At 43.8% G+C, this 17,875-nt stretch overlaps 14 non-coding genes across 14 annotated transcripts; all 14 read left to right on the top strand.

Moving 5' to 3' along the window:
• Positions 1–335: 335 nt before the first annotated feature.
• Positions 336–407, top strand: TRNAG-UCC (transfer RNA glycine (anticodon UCC)). The gene has a single exon. It is a non-coding gene; the product is annotated as a tRNA-Gly (tRNA).
• Positions 408–1,306: 899 nt separating this feature from the next.
• TRNAG-UCC (transfer RNA glycine (anticodon UCC)) lies at positions 1,307–1,378 on the top strand. Its single transcript has one exon. It is a non-coding gene; the product is annotated as a tRNA-Gly (tRNA).
• Positions 1,379–2,890: 1,512 nt separating this feature from the next.
• TRNAG-UCC (transfer RNA glycine (anticodon UCC)) lies at positions 2,891–2,962 on the top strand. The gene has a single exon. It is a non-coding gene; the product is annotated as a tRNA-Gly (tRNA).
• Positions 2,963–3,861: 899 nt separating this feature from the next.
• On the top strand, positions 3,862–3,933 carry TRNAG-UCC (transfer RNA glycine (anticodon UCC)). The gene has a single exon. It is a non-coding gene; the product is annotated as a tRNA-Gly (tRNA).
• A 1,512-nt stretch (positions 3,934–5,445) lies between these two features.
• On the top strand, positions 5,446–5,517 carry TRNAG-UCC (transfer RNA glycine (anticodon UCC)). Its single transcript has one exon. It is a non-coding gene; the product is annotated as a tRNA-Gly (tRNA).
• An 899-nt stretch (positions 5,518–6,416) lies between these two features.
• On the top strand, positions 6,417–6,488 carry TRNAG-UCC (transfer RNA glycine (anticodon UCC)). The gene has a single exon. It is a non-coding gene; the product is annotated as a tRNA-Gly (tRNA).
• Positions 6,489–8,000: 1,512 nt separating this feature from the next.
• Positions 8,001–8,072, top strand: TRNAG-UCC (transfer RNA glycine (anticodon UCC)). The gene has a single exon. It is a non-coding gene; the product is annotated as a tRNA-Gly (tRNA).
• Positions 8,073–8,971: 899 nt separating this feature from the next.
• TRNAG-UCC (transfer RNA glycine (anticodon UCC)) lies at positions 8,972–9,043 on the top strand. Its single transcript has one exon. It is a non-coding gene; the product is annotated as a tRNA-Gly (tRNA).
• Positions 9,044–10,555: 1,512 nt separating this feature from the next.
• TRNAG-UCC (transfer RNA glycine (anticodon UCC)) lies at positions 10,556–10,627 on the top strand. The gene has a single exon. It is a non-coding gene; the product is annotated as a tRNA-Gly (tRNA).
• An 899-nt stretch (positions 10,628–11,526) lies between these two features.
• On the top strand, positions 11,527–11,598 carry TRNAG-UCC (transfer RNA glycine (anticodon UCC)). The gene has a single exon. It is a non-coding gene; the product is annotated as a tRNA-Gly (tRNA).
• A 1,501-nt stretch (positions 11,599–13,099) lies between these two features.
• Positions 13,100–13,171, top strand: TRNAG-UCC (transfer RNA glycine (anticodon UCC)). The gene has a single exon. It is a non-coding gene; the product is annotated as a tRNA-Gly (tRNA).
• Positions 13,172–14,070: 899 nt separating this feature from the next.
• TRNAG-UCC (transfer RNA glycine (anticodon UCC)) lies at positions 14,071–14,142 on the top strand. The gene has a single exon. It is a non-coding gene; the product is annotated as a tRNA-Gly (tRNA).
• Positions 14,143–15,654: 1,512 nt separating this feature from the next.
• Positions 15,655–15,726, top strand: TRNAG-UCC (transfer RNA glycine (anticodon UCC)). The gene has a single exon. It is a non-coding gene; the product is annotated as a tRNA-Gly (tRNA).
• Positions 15,727–16,625: 899 nt separating this feature from the next.
• TRNAG-UCC (transfer RNA glycine (anticodon UCC)) lies at positions 16,626–16,697 on the top strand. The gene has a single exon. It is a non-coding gene; the product is annotated as a tRNA-Gly (tRNA).
• The last annotated feature ends 1,178 nt before the right edge of the window (positions 16,698–17,875 follow it).

Here is a 17,875-nt window from a genome sequence, read left to right on the forward strand (position 1 = left end):
CTTTTCTGGGCATGCTTTGAATTTCATTCTTCCCTTTTAGTTGTGCTATTATCTATCTCCTGGGCATTTCCTGGAATGTTCTCTCTTTCTCTTCCCTGCTTTGCTTCCCATGCTGCATCTATATGTTCATATCTATTATTTGTACTACTGCTTTCCATTCTTCTCTTCCGCACAGCTTTGACCTTGGTTTCAATCCCAGTTCCTTACCCTCTGCTAAAAACTTTCTACTGCTTTTCATGTTGGTATCTAAACCAAATGCACCGTTGAAGCTGGTGCAAGATAGACATTGCACTCAGGGTCGTAATGTTTAGAACCGAGAGCATACAGATCATAGGGCGTTGGTGGTATAGTGGTGAGCATAGCTGCCTTCCAAGCAGTTGACCCGGGTTCGATTCCCGGCCAACGCAGTACAAATACTTATATATTCTGCAAGCTGGATATATTTTAATGCAATATGTCACAAAATGGAAATATCATGAACAGATTAATCAGCCAGATATAAAAAAATAAACAAATACGTAGGCAAACATCTCGATCGCCCCTTCTGCTATATTCATTGCCCTAATATATGATAAGTTCCATAAAGCAGAGTCACCACTCACATGTGCTGGTAATAAATATGTTACAGTGGGCAGACAATGAAAGGGCTGAGGCCCGACCAGACATTATAACTCCAGCATCTCTATGTTAAAAAGCATTTCTAGGCAATATCTAGCCTCTGAAAAAAATATGCAAGATCCACCGATAAATCTGGCAAAAGTCACTAACATTTTGGGCATACTTGTGCTCTCACCTGAATGTAGCGCCACCTTGTAGCCATCGGAGGTAACTGCAGCTCACAAAATGTTTCATAAGAGGGCAAGTTGAGAGGAATCCAAGAGGCAGATGTCCATAGAAAGAGCCTCTGACTACAGCAGGAAGGTTGGATGCTTCAAATTTGCATAGTTTCCTGTCCAACGTCCTCTCACGTCCCGAACGCCCACGTCACTCCACTGAATGCTCCTCATCTGCATAAAGAGAACACTTTCACAGAGGAGCAGAGTGGCGCAGCGGAAGCGTGCTGGGCCCATAACCCAGAGGTCGATGGATCGAAACCATCCTCTCCTAAATTTGCTTTATTTTCCTTCCAAGGACCAAGCTGTCATTTCCACGCTGCCAGAAAGGAAAAGCGCAAGCTTGCGCCAGCTATGTGAGAAAAGACTTCTCAACTATCTGTGTCTGATGAAATACAAGAGAGGGATCGTCAAAGGATCCACCCTTTACTTTGAAAGTAAAGAGACACAATAATAAGCATAAATGACAGAGGGCGTTGGTGGTATAGTGGTGAGCATAGCTGCCTTCCAAGCAGTTGACCCGGGTTCGATTCCCGGCCAACGCAGTGCAAATACTTATGTATTCTGCAAGCAGGATATATTTTAGTTCAACATGTCACAAAATGGAAATATCATGAACAGATTAATCAGCCATATATATAGAAATTTAAAAATACGTAGGCAAACATCTCAATCGCCCCTTCTGCTATATTCATTGTCCTAATATATGATAAGTTTCATAAAGCAGAGTCGCCATTCACATGTGCTGGTAATAAATATGTTATTTTGGGCAGGCAATGAAAGGGCTGAGGCCCGACCAGACATTATACCTCCAGCATCTCTATGTTAAAAAGCATTTCTAGGCAATTTCTAGCCTCTGAAAAAAATATGCAAGACCCACCGATAAATCTGGCCAAAGTCCGTAACATTTTTGCATACTTGTGCTCTGACCTGAATGTAGCGCCACCTCGTAGCTGTCGAAGGTAACTGCAGCTCACAAAATGTTTTATCAGAAGGCAAGTTGAGAGGAATCCAAGAGGCAGATGTCCATGGAAAGAGCCTCTCACTGCAGCAGGAAGGTTGGATGTTTGAAATTTGCATAGTTTCCTGTCCAACGTCCACAACGCTCCCAAACGCTCAAAAGCCTCACACCGGGCAAGCCCTCACCGGGTAGATCTCTGGCTCCCAGGTAAAGCCAAATCCTGAGCATGTTAGCGCTAGTATCACAGAGAGAGATATAGAGGGTTCAAGAGCTGCTGTCTTGATAAATGTTTGAAACGGCTAGTGCCTGAGAGTGTCTGGCTTTCAGTTATGACTGATTGTGAGAGGGGAAGATTAAGTTTTTCTGCACCCAGCATGCCTTGCGATATACTTAGGCAAATGAGGTGAGAGCCCGACCAATCCCACTCTACTCTGCTGAATGCTCCTTATTTGCATAAAGAGAACACTTTCACAACGGAGCAGAGTGGCGCAGCGGAAGCGTGCTGGGCCCATAACCCAGAGGTCGATGGATCGAAACCATCCTCTGCTAATTTTGCTTGATTTTTCTTCCAAGGACCAAGCTGTCATTCCCAGGCTGCCAGCAAGTAAAAGCGCAAGCTTTTGCCAGCTATGTGAGAAAAGACTTCTCAACTATCTGTGTCTGCTGAAATACAAGAGAGGGATCGTAAAAGGATCCACCCTGTACTTTGAAAGTAAAGACACACAATAATAAGCATAAATGACTGGTGGGACCTTCAAACACTTTTCTGGGCATGCTTTGAATTTCATTCTTCCCTTTTAGTTGTGCTATTATCTATCTCCTGGGCATTTCCTGGAATGTTCTCTCTTTCTCTTCCCTGCTTTGCTTCCCATGCTGCATCTATATGTTCATATCTATTATTTGTACTACTGCTTTCCATTCTTCTCTTCCGCACAGCTTTGACCTTGGTTTCAATCCCAGTTCCTTACCCTCTGCTAAAAACTTTCTACTGCTTTTCATGTTGGTATCTAAACCAAATGCACCGTTGAAGCTGGTGCAAGATAGACATTGCACTCAGGGTCGTAATGTTTAGAACCGAGAGCATACAGATCATAGGGCGTTGGTGGTATAGTGGTGAGCATAGCTGCCTTCCAAGCAGTTGACCCGGGTTCGATTCCCGGCCAACGCAGTACAAATACTTATATATTCTGCAAGCTGGATATATTTTAATGCAATATGTCACAAAATGGAAATATCATGAACAGATTAATCAGCCAGATATAAAAAAATAAACAAATACGTAGGCAAACATCTCGATCGCCCCTTCTGCTATATTCATTGCCCTAATATATGATAAGTTCCATAAAGCAGAGTCACCACTCACATGTGCTGGTAATAAATATGTTACAGTGGGCAGACAATGAAAGGGCTGAGGCCCGACCAGACATTATAACTCCAGCATCTCTATGTTAAAAAGCATTTCTAGGCAATATCTAGCCTCTGAAAAAAATATGCAAGATCCACCGATAAATCTGGCAAAAGTCACTAACATTTTGGGCATACTTGTGCTCTCACCTGAATGTAGCGCCACCTTGTAGCCATCGGAGGTAACTGCAGCTCACAAAATGTTTCATAAGAGGGCAAGTTGAGAGGAATCCAAGAGGCAGATGTCCATAGAAAGAGCCTCTGACTACAGCAGGAAGGTTGGATGCTTCAAATTTGCATAGTTTCCTGTCCAACGTCCTCTCACGTCCCGAACGCCCACGTCACTCCACTGAATGCTCCTCATCTGCATAAAGAGAACACTTTCACAGAGGAGCAGAGTGGCGCAGCGGAAGCGTGCTGGGCCCATAACCCAGAGGTCGATGGATCGAAACCATCCTCTCCTAAATTTGCTTTATTTTCCTTCCAAGGACCAAGCTGTCATTTCCACGCTGCCAGAAAGGAAAAGCGCAAGCTTGCGCCAGCTATGTGAGAAAAGACTTCTCAACTATCTGTGTCTGATGAAATACAAGAGAGGGATCGTCAAAGGATCCACCCTTTACTTTGAAAGTAAAGAGACACAATAATAAGCATAAATGACAGAGGGCGTTGGTGGTATAGTGGTGAGCATAGCTGCCTTCCAAGCAGTTGACCCGGGTTCGATTCCCGGCCAACGCAGTGCAAATACTTATGTATTCTGCAAGCAGGATATATTTTAGTTCAACATGTCACAAAATGGAAATATCATGAACAGATTAATCAGCCATATATATAGAAATTAAAAAATACGTAGGCAAACATCTCAATCGCCCCTTCTGCTATATTCATTGTCCTAATATATGATAAGTTTCATAAAGCAGAGTCGCCATTCACATGTGCTGGTAATAAATATGTTATTTTGGGCAGGCAATGAAAGGGCTGAGGCCCGACCAGACATTATACCTCCAGCATCTCTATGTTAAAAAGCATTTCTAGGCAATTTCTAGCCTCTGAAAAAAATATGCAAGACCCACCGATAAATCTGGCCAAAGTCCGTAACATTTTTGCATACTTGTGCTCTGACCTGAATGTAGCGCCACCTCGTAGCTGTCGAAGGTAACTGCAGCTCACAAAATGTTTTATCAGAAGGCAAGTTGAGAGGAATCCAAGAGGCAGATGTCCATGGAAAGAGCCTCTCACTGCAGCAGGAAGGTTGGATGTTTGAAATTTGCATAGTTTCCTGTCCAACGTCCACAACGCTCCCAAACGCTCAAAAGCCTCACACCGGGCAAGCCCTCACCGGGTAGATCTCTGGCTCCCAGGTAAAGCCAAATCCTGAGCATGTTAGCGCTAGTATCACAGAGAGAGATATAGAGGGTTCAAGAGCTGCTGTCTTGATAAATGTTTGAAACGGCTAGTGCCTGAGAGTGTCTGGCTTTCAGTTATGACTGATTGTGAGAGGGGAAGATTAAGTTTTTCTGCACCCAGCATGCCTTGCGATATACTTAGGCAAATGAGGTGAGAGCCCGACCAATCCCACTCTACTCTGCTGAATGCTCCTTATTTGCATAAAGAGAACACTTTCACAACGGAGCAGAGTGGCGCAGCGGAAGCGTGCTGGGCCCATAACCCAGAGGTCGATGGATCGAAACCATCCTCTGCTAATTTTGCTTGATTTTTCTTCCAAGGACCAAGCTGTCATTCCCAGGCTGCCAGCAAGTAAAAGCGCAAGCTTTTGCCAGCTATGTGAGAAAAGACTTCTCAACTATCTGTGTCTGCTGAAATACAAGAGAGGGATCGTAAAAGGATCCACCCTGTACTTTGAAAGTAAAGACACACAATAATAAGCATAAATGACTGGTGGGACCTTCAAACACTTTTCTGGGCATGCTTTGAATTTCATTCTTCCCTTTTAGTTGTGCTATTATCTATCTCCTGGGCATTTCCTGGAATGTTCTCTCTTTCTCTTCCCTGCTTTGCTTCCCATGCTGCATCTATATGTTCATATCTATTATTTGTACTACTGCTTTCCATTCTTCTCTTCCGCACAGCTTTGACCTTGGTTTCAATCCCAGTTCCTTACCCTCTGCTAAAAACTTTCTACTGCTTTTCATGTTGGTATCTAAACCAAATGCACCGTTGAAGCTGGTGCAAGATAGACATTGCACTCAGGGTCGTAATGTTTAGAACCGAGAGCATACAGATCATAGGGCGTTGGTGGTATAGTGGTGAGCATAGCTGCCTTCCAAGCAGTTGACCCGGGTTCGATTCCCGGCCAACGCAGTACAAATACTTATATATTCTGCAAGCTGGATATATTTTAATGCAATATGTCACAAAATGGAAATATCATGAACAGATTAATCAGCCAGATATAAAAAAATAAACAAATACGTAGGCAAACATCTCGATCGCCCCTTCTGCTATATTCATTGCCCTAATATATGATAAGTTCCATAAAGCAGAGTCACCACTCACATGTGCTGGTAATAAATATGTTACAGTGGGCAGACAATGAAAGGGCTGAGGCCCGACCAGACATTATAACTCCAGCATCTCTATGTTAAAAAGCATTTCTAGGCAATATCTAGCCTCTGAAAAAAATATGCAAGATCCACCGATAAATCTGGCAAAAGTCACTAACATTTTGGGCATACTTGTGCTCTCACCTGAATGTAGCGCCACCTTGTAGCCATCGGAGGTAACTGCAGCTCACAAAATGTTTCATAAGAGGGCAAGTTGAGAGGAATCCAAGAGGCAGATGTCCATAGAAAGAGCCTCTGACTACAGCAGGAAGGTTGGATGCTTCAAATTTGCATAGTTTCCTGTCCAACGTCCTCTCACGTCCCGAACGCCCACGTCACTCCACTGAATGCTCCTCATCTGCATAAAGAGAACACTTTCACAGAGGAGCAGAGTGGCGCAGCGGAAGCGTGCTGGGCCCATAACCCAGAGGTCGATGGATCGAAACCATCCTCTCCTAAATTTGCTTTATTTTCCTTCCAAGGACCAAGCTGTCATTTCCACGCTGCCAGAAAGGAAAAGCGCAAGCTTGCGCCAGCTATGTGAGAAAAGACTTCTCAACTATCTGTGTCTGATGAAATACAAGAGAGGGATCGTCAAAGGATCCACCCTTTACTTTGAAAGTAAAGAGACACAATAATAAGCATAAATGACAGAGGGCGTTGGTGGTATAGTGGTGAGCATAGCTGCCTTCCAAGCAGTTGACCCGGGTTCGATTCCCGGCCAACGCAGTGCAAATACTTATGTATTCTGCAAGCAGGATATATTTTAGTTCAACATGTCACAAAATGGAAATATCATGAACAGATTAATCAGCCATATATATAGAAATTAAAAAATACGTAGGCAAACATCTCAATCGCCCCTTCTGCTATATTCATTGTCCTAATATATGATAAGTTTCATAAAGCAGAGTCGCCATTCACATGTGCTGGTAATAAATATGTTATTTTGGGCAGGCAATGAAAGGGCTGAGGCCCGACCAGACATTATACCTCCAGCATCTCTATGTTAAAAAGCATTTCTAGGCAATTTCTAGCCTCTGAAAAAAATATGCAAGACCCACCGATAAATCTGGCCAAAGTCCGTAACATTTTTGCATACTTGTGCTCTGACCTGAATGTAGCGCCACCTCGTAGCTGTCGAAGGTAACTGCAGCTCACAAAATGTTTTATCAGAAGGCAAGTTGAGAGGAATCCAAGAGGCAGATGTCCATGGAAAGAGCCTCTCACTGCAGCAGGAAGGTTGGATGTTTGAAATTTGCATAGTTTCCTGTCCAACGTCCACAACGCTCCCAAACGCTCAAAAGCCTCACACCGGGCAAGCCCTCACCGGGTAGATCTCTGGCTCCCAGGTAAAGCCAAATCCTGAGCATGTTAGCGCTAGTATCACAGAGAGAGATATAGAGGGTTCAAGAGCTGCTGTCTTGATAAATGTTTGAAACGGCTAGTGCCTGAGAGTGTCTGGCTTTCAGTTATGACTGATTGTGAGAGGGGAAGATTAAGTTTTTCTGCACCCAGCATGCCTTGCGATATACTTAGGCAAATGAGGTGAGAGCCCGACCAATCCCACTCTACTCTGCTGAATGCTCCTTATTTGCATAAAGAGAACACTTTCACAACGGAGCAGAGTGGCGCAGCGGAAGCGTGCTGGGCCCATAACCCAGAGGTCGATGGATCGAAACCATCCTCAGCTAATTTTGCTTGATTTTTCTTCCAAGGACCAAGCTGTCATTCCCAGGCTGCCAGCAAGTAAAAGCGCAAGCTTTTGCCAGCTATGTGAGAAAAGACTTCTCAACTATCTGTGTCTGCTGAAATACAAGAGAGGGATCGTAAAAGGATCCACCCTGTACTTTGAAAGTAAAGACACACAATAATAAGCATAAATGACTGGTGGGACCTTCAAACACTTTTCTGGGCATGCTTTGAATATCATTCTTCCCTTTTAGTTGTGCTATTATCTATCTCCTGGGCATTTCCTGGAATGTTCTCTCTTTCTCTTCCCTGCTTTGCTTCCCATGCTGCATCTATATGTTCATATCTATTATTTGTACTACTGCTTTCCATTCTTCTCTTCCGCACAGCTTTGACCTTGGTTTCAATCCCAGTTCCTTACCCTCTGCTAAAAACTTTCTACTGCTTTTCATGTTGGTATCTAAACCAAATGCACCGTTGAAGCTGGTGCAAGATAGACATTGCACTCAGGGTCGTAATGTTTAGAACCGAGAGCATACAGATCATAGGGCGTTGGTGGTATAGTGGTGAGCATAGCTGCCTTCCAAGCAGTTGACCCGGGTTCGGTTCCCGGCCAACGCAGTACAAATACTTATATATTCTGCAAGCTGGATATATTTTAATGCAATATGTCACAAAATGGAAATATCATGAACAGATTAATCAGCCAGATATAAAAAAATAAACAAATACGTAGGCAAACATCTCGATCGCCCCTTCTGCTATATTCATTGCCCTAATATATGATAAGTTCCATAAAGCAGAGTCACCACTCACATGTGCTGGTAATAAATATGTTACAGTGGGCAGACAATGAAAGGGCTGAGGCCCGACCAGACATTATAACTCCAGCATCTCTATGTTAAAAAGCATTTCTAGGCAATATCTAGCCTCTGAAAAAAATATGCAAGATCCACCGATAAATCTGGCAAAAGTCACTAACATTTTGGGCATACTTGTGCTCTCACCTGAATGTAGCGCCACCTTGTAGCCATCGGAGGTAACTGCAGCTCACAAAATGTTTCATAAGAGGGCAAGTTGAGAGGAATCCAAGAGGCAGATGTCCATAGAAAGAGCCTCTGACTACAGCAGGAAGGTTGGATGCTTCAAATTTGCATAGTTTCCTGTCCAACGTCCTCTCACGTCCCGAACGCCCACGTCACTCCACTGAATGCTCCTCATCTGCATAAAGAGAACACTTTCACAGAGGAGCAGAGTGGCGCAGCGGAAGCGTGCTGGGCCCATAACCCAGAGGTCGATGGATCGAAACCATCCTCTCCTAAATTTGCTTTATTTTCCTTCCAAGGACCAAGCTGTCATTTCCACGCTGCCAGAAAGGAAAAGCGCAAGCTTGCGCCAGCTATGTGAGAAAAGACTTCTCAACTATCTGTGTCTGCTGAAATACAAGAGAGGGATCGTCAAAGGATCCACCCTTTACTTTGAAAGTAAAGAGACACAATAATAAGCATAAATGACAGAGGGCGTTGGTGGTATAGTGGTGAGCATAGCTGCCTTCCAAGCAGTTGACCCGGGTTCGATTCCCGGCCAACGCAGTGCAAATACTTATGTATTCTGCAAGCAGGATATATTTTAGTTCAACATGTCACAAAATGGAAATATCATGAACAGATTAATCAGCCATATATATAGAAATTAAAAAATACGTAGGCAAACATCTCAATCGCCCCTTCTGCTATATTCATTGTCCTAATATATGATAAGTTTCATAAAGCAGAGTCGCCATTCACATGTGCTGGTAATAAATATGTTATTTTGGGCAGGCAATGAAAGGGCTGAGGCCCGACCAGACATTATACCTCCAGCATCTCTATGTTAAAAAGCATTTCTAGGCAATTTCTAGCCTCTGAAAAAAATATGCAAGACCCACCGATAAATCTGGCCAAAGTCCGTAACATTTTTGCATACTTGTGCTCTGACCTGAATGTAGCGCCACCTCGTAGCTGTCGAAGGTAACTGCAGCTCACAAAATGTTTTATCAGAAGGCAAGTTGAGAGGAATCCAAGAGGCAGATGTCCATGGAAAGAGCCTCTCACTGCAGCAGGAAGGTTGGATGTTTGAAATTTGCATAGTTTCCTGTCCAACGTCCACAACGCTCCCAAACGCTCAAAAGCCTCACACCGGGCAAGCCCTCACCGGGTAGATCTCTGGCTCCCAGGTAAAGCCAAATCCTGAGCATGTTAGCGCTAGTATCACAGAGAGAGATATAGAGGGTTCAAGAGCTGCTGTCTTGATAAATGTTTGAAACGGCTAGTGCCTGAGAGTGTCTGGCTTTCAGTTATGACTGATTGTGAGAGGGGAAGATTAAGTTTTTCTGCACCCAGCATGCCTTGCGATATACTTAGGCAAATGAGGTGAGAGCCCGACCAATCCCACTCTACTCTGCTGAATGCTCCTTATTTGCATAAAGAGAACACTTTCACAACGGAGCAGAGTGGCGCAGCGGAAGCGTGCTGGGCCCATAACCCAGAGGTCGATGGATCGAAACCATCCTCTGCTAATTTTGCTTGATTTTTCTTCCAAGGACCAAGCTGTCATTCCCAGGCTGCCAGCAAGTAAAAGCGCAAGCTTTTGCCAGCTATGTGAGAAAAGACTTCTCAACTATCTGTGTCTGCTGAAATACAAGAGAGGGATCGTAAAAGGATCCACCCTGTACTTTGAAAGTAAAGACACACAATAATAAGCATAAATGACTGGTGGGACCTTCAAACACTTTTCTGGGCATGCTTTGAATTTCATTCTTCCCTTTTAGTTGTGCTATTATCTATCTCCTGGGCATTTCCTGGAATGTTCTCTCTTTCTCTTCCCTGCTTTGCTTCCCATGCTGCATCTATATGTTCATATCTATTATTTGTACTACTGCTTTCCATTCTTCTCTTCCGCACAGCTTTGACCTTGGTTTCAATCCCAGTTCCTTACCCTCTGCTAAAAACTTTCTACTGCTTTTCATGTTGGTATCTAAACCAAATGCACCGTTGAAGCTGGTGCAAGATAGACATTGCACTCAGGGTCGTAATGTTTAGAACCGAGAGCATACAGATCATAGGGCATTGGTGGTATAGTGGTGAGCATAGCTGCCTTCCAAGCAGTTGACCCGGGTTCGATTCCCGGCCAACGCAGTACAAATACTTATATATTCTGCAAGCTGGATATATTTTAATGCAATATGTCACAAAATGGAAATATCATGAACAGATTAATCAGCCAGATATAAAAAAATAAACAAATACGTAGGCAAACATCTCGATCGCCCCTTCTGCTATATTCATTGCCCTAATATATGATAAGTTCCATAAAGCAGAGTCACCACTCACATGTGCTGGTAATAAATATGTTACAGTGGGCAGACAATGAAAGGGCTGAGGCCCGACCAGACATTATAACTCCAGCATCTCTATGTTAAAAAGCATTTCTAGGCAATATCTAGCCTCTGAAAAAAATATGCAAGATCCACCGATAAATCTGGCAAAAGTCACTAACATTTTGGGCATACTTGTGCTCTCACCTGAATGTAGCGCCACCTTGTAGCCATCGGAGGTAACTGCAGCTCACAAAATGTTTCATAAGAGGGCAAGTTGAGAGGAATCCAAGAGGCAGATGTCCATAGAAAGAGCCTCTGACTACAGCAGGAAGGTTGGATGCTTCAAATTTGCATAGTTTCCTGTCCAACGTCCTCTCACGTCCCGAACGCCCACGTCACTCCACTGAATGCTCCTCATCTGCATAAAGAGAACACTTTCACAGAGGAGCAGAGTGGCGCAGCGGAAGCGTGCTGGGCCCATAACCCAGAGGTCGATGGATCGAAACCATCCTCTCCTAAATTTGCTTTATTTTCCTTCCAAGGACCAAGCTGTCATTTCCACGCTGCCAGAAAGGAAAAGCGCAAGCTTGCGCCAGCTATGTGAGAAAAGACTTCTCAACTATCTGTGTCTGCTGAAATACAAGAGAGGGATCGTCAAAGGATCCACCCTTTACTTTGAAAGTAAAGAGACACAATAATAAGCATAAATGACAGAGGGCGTTGGTGGTATAGTGGTGAGCATAGCTGCCTTCCAAGCAGTTGACCCGGGTTCAATTCCCGGCCAACGCAGTGCAAATACTTATGTATTCTGCAAGCAGGATATATTTTAGTTCAACATGTCACAAAATGGAAATATCATGAACAGATTAATCAGCCATATATATAGAAATTAAAAAATACGTAGGCAAACATCTCAATCGCCCCTTCTGCTATATTCATTGTCCTAATATATGATAAGTTTCATAAAGCAGAGTCGCCATTCACATGTGCTGGTAATAAATATGTTATTTTGGGCAGGCAATGAAAGGGCTGAGGCCCGACCAGACATTATACCTCCAGCATCTCTATGTTAAAAAGCATTTCTAGGCAATTTCTAGCCTCTGAAAAAAATATGCAAGACCCACCGATAAATCTGGCCAAAGTCCGTAACATTTTTGCATACTTGTGCTCTGACCTGAATGTAGCGCCACCTCGTAGCTGTCGAAGGTAACTGCAGCTCACAAAATGTTTTATCAGAAGGCAAGTTGAGAGGAATCCAAGAGGCAGATGTCCATGGAAAGAGCCTCTCACTGCAGCAGGAAGGTTGGATGTTTGAAATTTGCATAGTTTCCTGTCCAACGTCCACAACGCTCCCAAACGCTCAAAAGCCTCACCCTCACCGGGTAGATCTCTGGCTCCCAGGTAAAGCCAAATCCTGAGCATGTTAGCGCTAGTATCACAGAGAGAGATATAGAGGGTTCAAGAGCTGCTGTCTTGATAAATGTTTGAAACGGCTAGTGCCTGAGAGTGTCTGGCTTTCAGTTATGACTGATTGTGAGAGGGGAAGATTAAGTTTTTCTGCACCCAGCATGCCTTGCGATATACTTAGGCAAATGAGGTGAGAGCCCGACCAATCCCACTCTACTCTGCTGAATGCTCCTTATTTGCATAAAGAGAACACTTTCACAACGGAGCAGAGTGGCGCAGCGGAAGCGTGCTGGGCCCATAACCCAGAGGTCGATGGATCGAAACCATCCTCTGCTAATTTTGCTTGATTTTTCTTCCAAGGACCAAGCTGTCATTCCCAGGCTGCCAGCAAGTAAAAGCGCAAGCTTTTGCCAGCTATGTGAGAAAAGACTTCTCAACTATCTGTGTCTGCTGAAATACAAGAGAGGGATCGTAAAAGGATCCACCCTGTACTTTGAAAGTAAAGACACACAATAATAAGCATAAATGACTGGTGGGACCTTCAAACACTTTTCTGGGCATGCTTTGAATTTCATTCTTCCCTTTTAGTTGTGCTATTATCTATCTCCTGGGTATTTCCTGGAATGTTCTCTCTTTCTCTTCCCTGCTTTGCTTCCCATGCTGCATCTATATGTTCATATCTATTATTTGTACTACTGCTTTCCATTCTTCTCTTCCGCACAGCTTTGACCTTGGTTTCAATCCCAGTTCCTTACCCTCTGCTAAAAACTTTCTACTGCTTTTCATGTTGGTATCTAAACCAAATGCACCGTTGAAGCTGGTGCAAGATAGACATTGCACTCAGGGTCGTAATGTTTAGAACCGAGAGCATACAGATCATAGGGCGTTGGTGGTATAGTGGTGAGCATAGCTGCCTTCCAAGCAGTTGACCCGGGTTCGATTCCCGGCCAACGCAGTACAAATACTTATATATTCTGCAAGCTGGATATATTTTAATGCAATATGTCACAAAATGGAAATATCATGAACAGATTAATCAGCCAGATATAAAAAAATAAACAAATACGTAGGCAAACATCTCGATCGCCCCTTCTGCTATATTCATTGCCCTAATATATGATAAGTTCCATAAAGCAGAGTCACCACTCACATGTGCTGGTAATAAATATGTTACAGTGGGCAGACAATGAAAGGGCTGAGGCCCGACCAGACATTATAACTCCAGCATCTCTATGTTAAAAAGCATTTCTAGGCAATATCTAGCCTCTGAAAAAAATATGCAAGATCCACCGATAAATCTGGCAAAAGTCACTAACATTTTGGGCATACTTGTGCTCTCACCTGAATGTAGCGCCACCTTGTAGCCATCGGAGGTAACTGCAGCTCACAAAATGTTTCATAAGAGGGCAAGTTGAGAGGAATCCAAGAGGCAGATGTCCATAGAAAGAGCCTCTGACTACAGCAGGAAGGTTGGATGCTTCAAATTTGCATAGTTTCCTGTCCAACGTCCTCTCACGTCCCGAACGCCCACGTCACTCCACTGAATGCTCCTCATCTGCATAAAGAGAACACTTTCACAGAGGAGCAGAGTGGCGCAGCGGAAGCGTGCTGGGCCCATAACCCAGAGGTCGATGGATCGAAACCATCCTCTCCTAAATTTGCTTTATTTTCCTTCCAAGGACCAAGCTGTCATTTCCACGCTGCCAGAAAGGAAAAGCGCAAGCTTGCGCCAGCTATGTGAGAAAAGACTTCTGAACTATCTGTGTCTGCTGAAATACAAGAGAGGGATCGTCAAAGGATCCACCCTTTACTTTGAAAGTAAAGAGACACAATAATAAGCATAAATGACAGAGGGCGTTGGTGGTATAGTGGTGAGCATAGCTGCCTTCCAAGCAGTTGACCCGGGTTCGATTCCCGGCCAACGCAGTGCAAATACTTATGTATTCTGCAAGCAGGATATATTTTAGTTCAACATGTCACAAAATGGAAATATCATGAACAGATTAATCAGCCATATATATAGAAATTAAAAAATACGTAGGCAAACATCTCAATCGCCCCTTCTGCTATATTCATTGTCCTAATATATGATAAGTTTCATAAAGCAGAGTCGCCATTCACATGTGCTGGTAATAAATATGTTATTTTGGGCAGGCAATGAAAGGGCTGAGGCCCGACCAGACATTATACCTCCAGCATCTCTATGTTAAAAAGCATTTCTAGGCAATTTCTAGCCTCTGAAAAAAATATGCAAGACCCACCGATAAATCTGGCCAAAGTCCGTAACATTTTTGCATACTTGTGCTCTGACCTGAATGTAGCGCCACCTCGTAGCTGTCGAAGGTAACTGCAGCTCACAAAATGTTTTATCAGAAGGCAAGTTGAGAGGAATCCAAGAGGCAGATGTCCATGGAAAGAGCCTCTCACTGCAGCAGGAAGGTTGGATGTTTGAAATTTGCATAGTTTCCTGTCCAACGTCCACAACGCTCCCAAACGCTCAAAAGCCTCACACCGGGCAAGCCCTCACCGGGTAGATCTCTGGCTCCCAGGTAAAGCCAAATCCTGAGCATGTTAGCGCTAGTATCACAGAGAGAGATATAGAGGGTTCAAGAGCTGCTGTCTTGATAAATGTTTGAAACGGCTAGTGCCTGAGAGTGTCTGGCTTTCAGTTATGACTGATTGTGAGAGGGGAAGATTAAGTTTTTCTGCACCCAGCATGCCTTGCGATATACTTAGGCAAATGAGGTGAGAGCCCGACCAATCCCACTCTACTCTGCTGAATGCTCCTTATTTGCATAAAGAGAACACTTTCACAACGGAGCAGAGTGGCGCAGCGGAAGCGTGCTGGGACCATAACCCAGAGGTCGATGGATCGAAACCATCCTCTGCTAATTTTGCTTGATTTTTCTTCCAAGGACCAAGCTGTCATTCCCAGGCTGCCAGCAAGTAAAAGCGCAAGCTTTTGCCAGCTATGTGAGAAAAGACTTCTCAACTATCTGTGTCTGCTGAAATACAAGAGAGGGATCGTAAAAGGATCCACCCTGTACTTTGAAAGTAAAGACACACAATAATAAGCATAAATGACTGGTGGGACCTTCAAACACTTTTCTGGGCATGCTTTGAATTTCATTCTTCCCTTTTAGTTGTGCTATTATCTATCTCCTGGGCATTTCCTGGAATGTTCTCTCTTTCTCTTCCCTGCTTTGCTTCCCATGCTGCATCTATATGTTCATATCTATTATTTGTACTACTGCTTTCCATTCTTCTCTTCCGCACAGCTTTGACCTTGGTTTCAATCCCAGTTCCTTACCCTCTGCTAAAAACTTTCTACTGCTTTTCATGTTGGTATCTAAACCAAATGCACCGTTGAAGCTGGTGCAAGATAGACATTGCACTCAGGGTCGTAATGTTTAGAACCGAGAGCATACAGATCATAGGGCGTTGGTGGTATAGTGGTGAGCATAGCTGCCTTCCAAGCAGTTGACCCGGGTTCGATTCCCGGCCAACGCAGTACAAATACTTATATATTCTGCAAGCTGGATATATTTTAATGCAATATGTCACAAAATGGAAATATCATGAACAGATTAATCAGCCAGATATAAAAAAATAAACAAATACGTAGGCAAACATCTCGATCGCCCCTTCTGCTATATTCATTGCCCTAATATATGATAAGTTCCATAAAGCAGAGTCACCACTCACATGTGCTGGTAATAAATATGTTACAGTGGGCAGACAATGAAAGGGCTGAGGCCCGACCAGACATTATAACTCCAGCATCTCTATGTTAAAAAGCATTTCTAGGCAATATCTAGCCTCTGAAAAAAATATGCAAGATCCACCGATAAATCTGGCAAAAGTCACTAACATTTTGGGCATACTTGTGCTCTCACCTGAATGTAGCGCCACCTTGTAGCCATCGGAGGTAACTGCAGCTCACAAAATGTTTCATAAGAGGGCAAGTTGAGAGGAATCCAAGAGGCAGATGTCCATAGAAAGAGCCTCTGACTACAGCAGGAAGGTTGGATGCTTCAAATTTGCATAGTTTCCTGTCCAACGTCCTCTCACGTCCCGAACGCCCACGTCACTCCACTGAATGCTCCTCATCTGCATAAAGAGAACACTTTCACAGAGGAGCAGAGTGGCGCAGCGGAAGCGTGCTGGGCCCATAACCCAGAGGTCGATGGATCGAAACCATCCTCTCCTAAATTTGCTTTATTTTCCTTCCAAGGACCAAGCTGTCATTTCCACGCTGCCAGAAAGGAAAAGCGCAAGCTTGCGCCAGCTATGTGAGAAAAGACTTCTCAACTATCTGTGTCTGCTGAAATACAAGAGAGGGATCGTCAAAGGATCCACCCTTTACTTTGAAAGTAAAGAGACACAATAATAAGCATAAATGACAGAGGGCGTTGGTGGTATAGTGGTGAGCATAGCTGCCTTCCAAGCAGTTGACCCGGGTTCAATTCCCGGCCAACGCAGTGCAAATACTTATGTATTCTGCAAGCAGGATATATTTTAGTTCAACATGTCACAAAATGGAAATATCATGAACAGATTAATCAGCCATATATATAGAAATTAAAAAATACGTAGGCAAACATCTCAATCGCCCCTTCTGCTATATTCATTGTCCTAATATATGATAAGTTTCATAAAGCAGAGTCGCCATTCACATGTGCTGGTAATAAATATGTTATGTTGGGCAGGCAATGAAAGGGCTGAGGCCCGACCAGACATTATACCTCCAGCATCTCTATGTTAAAAAGCATTTCTAGGCAATTTCTAGCCTCTGAAAAAAATATGCAAGACCCACCGATAAATCTGGCCAAAGTCCGTAACATTTTTGCATACTTGTGCTCTGACCTGAATGTAGCGCCACCTCGTAGCTGTCGAAGGTAACTGCAGCTCACAAAATGTTTTATCAGAAGGCAAGTTGAGAGGAATCCAAGAGGCAGATGTCCATGGAAAGAGCCTCTCACTGCAGCAGGAAGGTTGGATGTTTGAAATTTGCATAGTTTCCTGTCCAACGTCCACAACGCTCCCAAACGCTCAAAAGCCTCGCCCTCACCGGGTAGATCTCTGGCTCCCAGGTAAAGCCAAATCCTGAGCATGTTAGCGCTAGTATCACAGAGAGAGATATAGAGGGTTCAAGAGCTGCTGTCTTGATAAATGTTTGAAACGGCTAGTGCCTGAGAGTGTCTGGCTTTCAGTTATGACTGATTGTGAGAGGGGAAGATTAAGTTTTTCTGCACCCAGCATGCCTTGCGATATACTTAGGCAAATGAGGTGAGAGCCCGACCAATCCCACTCTACTCTGCTGAATGCTCCTTATTTGCATAAAGAGAACACTTTCACAACGGAGCAGAGTGGCGCAGCGGAAGCGTGCTGGGCCCATAACCCAGAGGTCGATGGATCAAAACCATCCTCTGCTAATTTTGCTTGATTTTTCTTCCAAGGACCAAGCTGTCATTCCCAGGCTGCCAGCAAGTAAAAGCGCAAGCTTTTGCCAGCTATGTGAGAAAAGACTTCTCAACTATCTGTGTCTGCTGAAATACAAGAGAGGGATCGTAAAAGGATCCACCCTTTACTTTGAAAGTAAAGACACACAATAATAAGCATAAATGACTGGTGGGACCTTCAAACACTTTTCTGGGCA

This window comes from Lissotriton helveticus, chromosome 11 (assembly GCF_964261635.1).
Source record: "Lissotriton helveticus chromosome 11, aLisHel1.1, whole genome shotgun sequence".
Taxonomy (NCBI): Eukaryota; Metazoa; Chordata; class Amphibia; order Caudata; family Salamandridae; genus Lissotriton; species Lissotriton helveticus.